The 6,284-nt window shown below is 36.6% G+C and overlaps 1 non-coding gene across 1 annotated transcript; it reads right to left on the bottom strand.

The window, feature by feature from the left end:
- Nucleotides 1–4,560: 4,560 nt before the first annotated feature.
- LOC125393408 (U6atac minor spliceosomal RNA) lies at nt 4,561–4,686 on the bottom strand. The gene has a single exon (XR_007229803.3). It is a non-coding gene; the product is annotated as a U6atac minor spliceosomal RNA (small nuclear RNA).
- Between the last annotated feature and the right edge of the window lie 1,598 nt (nt 4,687–6,284).

Raw genomic sequence — 6,284 nt, 5'->3', positions numbered from 1 at the left:
TCTAGCATACCAAGTTGAGACAGGACCAGGTTCCATTTGCCTGCATCAAAGCTTAGCAAGATATTCCACCACAGGAATATGCTCCTAAAAGCTAGTTCATGCGCCTAGGATAAGTACTCTTCCCACTGCCAGGAGCCCAACAAAAAGATCAAGCCATACAACTCTAACCCACATTCAGAGTGCCTATTTCAATCTCATGTGGCTCCCCAGCTATCAGTCCAAAAGTATGTGAGCTCCCACTAGCTTAAGTCAGCTTTATCTGTGGTTTTCATCAACATAGTCTTGACCCATCTTGTTCATATAATCCATCCTCCTTCTTTAAACTGAACTCCAGAAGGTCTACCCAATGCTTGACTGTGGATCACTGTATCTTCTTCCATCAGTTACTGGATTGAGAAACATCACCTTTTACAATGCCCACAATAACAAAGTATCTTGGGGTAGTTCTAACTTAACAAGTGAAAGACCTGCATGACAAGAACATTAAGTCTTTGAAGAAAAGAACTAAAAAAGATATTAGAAAATGTAATGACCTTCCATGCTCATGGATGAGTATGATTTTCATAACAAAAACAGTAATCTTATCAAAACAATCTAAAGATTCTGTGCAATCCCCATCAAAATCCCAACACAATTCTTCATAGACCTCAAAAGAACAATACTCAACTTTTTATGGAAAGACAAAAAAAAAAAACTAAGACAGCCTAAGTAATCATGTTCCACTATAGAGTGATAGTAATAAAACAGACTGGTATTTACATAAGAACATACATATGGACCAATGGAATTGAATTGAAGACTGTGATATTAATCTATACCCCTACCCAAAGCCTTTCCAAACTAACCAAAAGGCAGAGAGACCCTTCAAATTAACAAAATCAGAAATGAAAAGAAGGACATAACACCAGACACTAAAGAAATCTAAAGAATCATTAGGTCATGCTTCAAAAACCTGTATTCTAGAAAATTGAAAAACATTAAAGAAATTGACAGCTTTTTGGATAGGCACCTCACAGCTAAATTAAATCAAAACCAGACAAACAATTAAAATAGATCTATAATTCCCTAAGGTAATTGATGCAGTCATCAAAAGGCCCCTAACTGAAAAACACATAAAAACAGAATTCTACCAGACCTTCAGGGAAGAGCTAATATTAATACTCCTAAAATTGTTCCACACAATAGAAACAGAAAGAACATCATCAAACTCTTTTTATGAGACTCCAATAACCTGGTACCCAAACCACAGAAAGATGCAACTAAGAAAGAGAATTATTGACCAATCTCCCTCATAAGCATTGAATCAATAATACTCAATAAAATATTGGCAAACTAGATCCAAGAACACGTTAGAAACATCATCCACAATAATCAGGTATGTTTCATCCCAGTGATGCAGGCATGGATTAACATATGAAAATCTGTGAATGAAATCCACCCTATAAGCAAAGAAAAAACTACACAACCATTTCATTAGATGCTGAAAAAGCCTTTGAGAAAATTCAACACACCCTCTTGACAAAGGTATGAAGATATCGGGGATTCAAGGAACAAAATTGAGCATAATAAAGGCAACATACAGCAAGCCAACAGCCAACATCAAACTAAATGGAGAGGAACTCAAAGTTACCTTACTAAAATCCGAAACAAGACAAGGCTGTCTACTCTCTCCATGTTTATTCAATATAGTACTCAAAGTTCTAGCTAGAGCAATAAGACAACAAATGGACATCAAGGGGTTATAAATTGGAAAGGAAGAAATCAAACTTTTGCTGTTAAGAGATATATACAGACAGTATGCATAAGTTACCCTAAAAATTCTATCAGGGAACTCCTACATTTGATAAACACCTTCACTAATGTGGCAGAATACAAGATTAACTCAAAAAAGAACCAGTAGTCCTCCTATATTCAAAGGATAAATATACAGAGAAAGAAATCAGAGAAACATAGTCCTTCACAATAGCCACAATAACATAAAATATCCTGGGATAATGCTAACCAAAGAAGTAAAAGACCTGCAAAATAAGAAATTTATTTCAGATAAATTTATCCCCAATAATCCTTTATGTTTTGTGTTAAGAATTTTTTGGGTTTTACATTTCTTTGACCACTGAATGCATTTCCTCTATTTTATCTTATATAATCTCAAGCCTGAGATTCTGTTTTTCATGTCTTAGATTTGGTTGGTTGTACTTGCATTCGTAGTTCCTGTTAATATACACATATTTTCTATTTCCAGAATTATCTCTGTGTTTTTGTTTTATTGCCTCCATTTATGTTTTCAAGTCTTGAGCTATTTGCTTCACTTGTTTATTTTTTCTTGGCTTGCTTTAAGGCATTTATTGATTTCTTTCGATTTTTGTTTATCTTTTTCTCCATTTCTTTAAAGGAATCATTCATTTCCTCTTTAAGGGCCTCTATTATCTTCATAAAGTTATTTTTAAGGTTATTTTTTTCTGCTTCATCTGTGTTGGGATGTTCAGGTCTTACTGTTGTAGAACCACTAGTTTCAAGTGGTGCCATATCGTTCTTTATTTTGTGGAAAAGATTCTTATACTGCCATCTACCCACCTCTTCTTTCAATTAATGTAGGTGTATCCTGTGTCTCTAGGTGTCCCTCTTCCTTCAACTGGTGCAGGTGGCCTGTGGCTCTGGTGGTCTTTGAGGTTGTGGGGAATGTTTGACATGGGGAAGAGGTAGGATCAGACTCTCTCTCCTCTATTGTTTAGGGTCTTAGCTGGGGTCATCCTTGTGAATTCCTGGGAATTACTCTAGAGCCTGGTTTCTGCTAACCCCATAATGGCTCCCTCAATCAAGATATCTCTTTCCTTGCTCTCATCTTTGTCCTTCCTCCATCTTGACTATCTCTTTTACTCAAGATCTCCCCAACCCTCTCATTCTCTCCTTCTCTTCCCCTTCTACCCTTTCTTCTTCCCCATCCCCCTGCTTTCAATTTGTTCAGGTGATCTTATCTGTTTCTAATTTCTAGGTGGGTATATATAGTAAGGAGGCCACTTGTTGGTTCCCAGTTGCTTAGCCCTAAAATAACTGTATTAAGCAATAACTGTATTACTTAAATCATTGCTTGGCCCATTAGCTCTAACTTCTATTGGCTAACTCTCACATCTTTATTTAATCCATACATAGTAATTTGTGTATTACCATGTCTGTCTCTGGCATCTGTCTCTTTTAGGGCTACATGGCTTCTCTCCTGATTCCTGCTTCTTTCTCCTAGCATTCAGTTTATTTTTCTCTGCCTGCCTAACTTCTGCCTTGCTACAGGTTCAAAGCAGTTTCTTTGTTTGTAATCACAGCATACAGAGGGAAATCCCATATCAATGGTTTGCCTATCTTGTTGATTTTCTTAAAGAACTAGCTCTTTGTTTCATTGATTCTTTGTATTTATTTCTTTGTTTCTATTTTGTTGATTTAAGCCCTCAATTTGATTATTTCCTTTCTTCTACTCCTCCTGAGTGTGTCTGATTCTTTTTGTTCTAGAGCTTTCAGGTATGCTGTTAAGTCACTAATGTGAGCTTTCTCTGTTTTCTTTATGTGGGCATTTAGTGCTATGAACTTTCCTCTTAACATTGCTTTCATAGTGTCCCATAAGTTTGGATATGTGTGCCTTCATTTTTGTTGAATTCAAGGAAGTCTTTAATTTCATTCTTTATTTCTTCCTTGATCCAGGAGTAATTAAGTAGTTCACTGTTTGATTTCCATAAATTTATATGCTTTCTGAGAGTAGTATTGTTGTTAAATTCTAACTTTAATCCCTAGTGATCTAATAAGACACAGAGTTACTCCATTTTTTTTTTTTTGTATCTGTGGAGGTTTGGTTTGTTACTGAGCATGTAATCAATTTACAGAAGGTTTCATGTGGTGCTGGGTAGAAGGTGTATTCTTTTGTGTTTGGGTGGAATGATCTATAGATGTCTGTTAAGTTCATGTTGATTCATGACATCTGCTAGTTCTCTTTTTTCTCTGTTAAGTTTCTGTCTGGTTGACCTGTCCATTGGCGAGAGTGAATGTTGAAGTATTCTACTATTAGTTTGTGGTGTTTGATGTGCAATTTAATTACAGTAATGTTTCTTTTACGTATGTGCGTGCTCTTGTATTAGGGGCTTAGATGTCCAGGATTGATACTACATTTTGATAAATTGTTTCTGTTATGAGTATATAGTGTTCTTCTCCATCTCTTCTGACTAATTTAGTTTGAAATCAATTTTGTTAGATATTAGGATAGCTACACCCTCATGTTTCTTAGGTCCATTTAATTGGAAAACCTTTTACCAACTGTTGGCTCTGAGGTAGTGTCTGTCTTTGAGGTTGAGGTGTGTTTTTTTGCATACAACAGAAGGCTGGATCCTGTTTTTGTACCTATTCTTTTTGCCTGTGTCTTTTTATACATGAATTGAGTCCATTGATATTAATTGATATTAATGACCAGTGGTTGTTAATTCCATTAATTTTTAGTAGTAGTGTTTGTGTATTTTCATTCTTTGGGTTATGCTGGTGTTGGTTTATTAGGTGCTTGTGTTTTTGTCAGTGCAGTTAGCTTAAAAACAGTGGTTAGATTTCTCAAAGTAGTTGGCAATGCCTTAACCTTATGTGGATTGTTAGGCCCAAGGGCCTCTTCTATCCTTGTCAAGGGTAGTGCTAACATTGTCTCCTTTCATACAACACTATATTTCTAATTTTAAAAAAGTAAATGGAGTATTCTTTTTTTGTTCTACTTTAATGAGTCTGGTAAAATTAATTTTCTACCACTGCATTTTGAGTAAACCTGCATAACATTAAAAAGTATCTGCTTAGTATTTTTTTAAGTCTCAAGAATCTATCATCAGGGCAAATCTTTGTTTCACCATTATTTTTCACCATTTAGTGGGTATCTGGACTAGTATAGATATTAAGATTTTTTAAAGCCCCAGAGAGAGAGAGAGAGAGAGAGAGAGAGAGAGAGAAGAGAGAGAGAGAGAGAGAGAGAGAGAGAGAGAGAGAGAGAGAGAGAGAGAGAGAGAGAGAAAGCACATGGATGGAATAAAACAACTTCCCTCGAGTGAATAGAACAAGGTGAAAGAAACACAGACTTCCCTGACACCAACCATGCACACATCTGCTAATTTGGTGATTTTTATACATATCAACAGCAGCACTCAGACTATGACCTGAATTAGATTACTACAATTTTCCTGTAACAGAGTCTATGCAGAATTTCCAAACTGTCATGGGTGCTTCAATTCTCAGAATGTCATATGATTTTGGAATAAAATTTCAGTTTGATTTGAGATATTTTTGATACTTAAAATAGGTAGAATTGACTTACCTCAGTCCCAGCGACTGGTCAGTAGCATCACACCCCACAACCACATCAGGGACCACTGAAGCCACAGGCCCCATGTGCATCAATGGGCAGACGATGTGAGTTTTTGAGCTCCCATTTGGACAGTCCTACTCTCTAGGTCCTAGCCCCCAGCAGCATATACCATGCCCCTTCCCCAGTCACCACAGTCCCAGCCACCAGAATTCGGGTCTGATCTTGACTTGCCCTGTAATCAGACTGATGATTATCTTAAATATCACCATAGAACCTTCATCTAGAAACTGATGGAAACAGAAGCAGAAGCCTGCATTGGAGCATTGAACTGAGCTCGCAAAGTCCAGTTGAAGAGTGGGAGGAATGAGAATATGAGCAAAGAGATCAAGACCATGATGGGTTCACCCACTGAAACAGTGAAATTTAAGATATCATCAGTCTGACTACAGGGCAAGTTAAGATCGTTTTGCACTACCTAGTCATGAAAGAAGTACAGCAAAGCCAGACATAGGATCATTTGTTTGGTACAGAGCCTGCTTGTCATGGATACTGACAGCACACACACCACTCCAATAAGCAAACTTTTCAAAAGACACAGGAATACATCACAGTGCATTGAGAAGAGAACAGGGGAAACAATGACCTACTCGGTTTTGCTTTGTTTGTTCTGTAATCCACTTAGACAACTGTTTTCATGATGCAGCATCCTTAAACACTCAGTACAAGTATGAAATTTTTTACATGAAGATATTACCCCATAGTATATGGGATTTCACGTCCATTCTCCCCATTGGCAGTCTGACAAGTAGTTAGAACTTACTAACAGGCAGTTTTACCCAGTAATTATTCATTTCCTTCCAGCATTTTCCACTAGGGAAAACTTTTGATAAAAATATTCTTTTTAGTATTTTACAAAGATCTAAAATTTGAAATTCATATGTAGAGTTCTCCAAAACAACAGATTCAT

Source organism: Myodes glareolus, chromosome 23 (genome assembly GCF_982192425.1).
Source record: "Myodes glareolus chromosome 23, mMyoGla1.1, whole genome shotgun sequence".
In the NCBI taxonomy this organism is placed as follows: domain Eukaryota; kingdom Metazoa; phylum Chordata; class Mammalia; order Rodentia; family Cricetidae; genus Myodes; species Myodes glareolus.
Note: the sequence above shows the minus strand (reverse complement) of the source record. Positions and strands in the feature narration are given on the sequence as shown.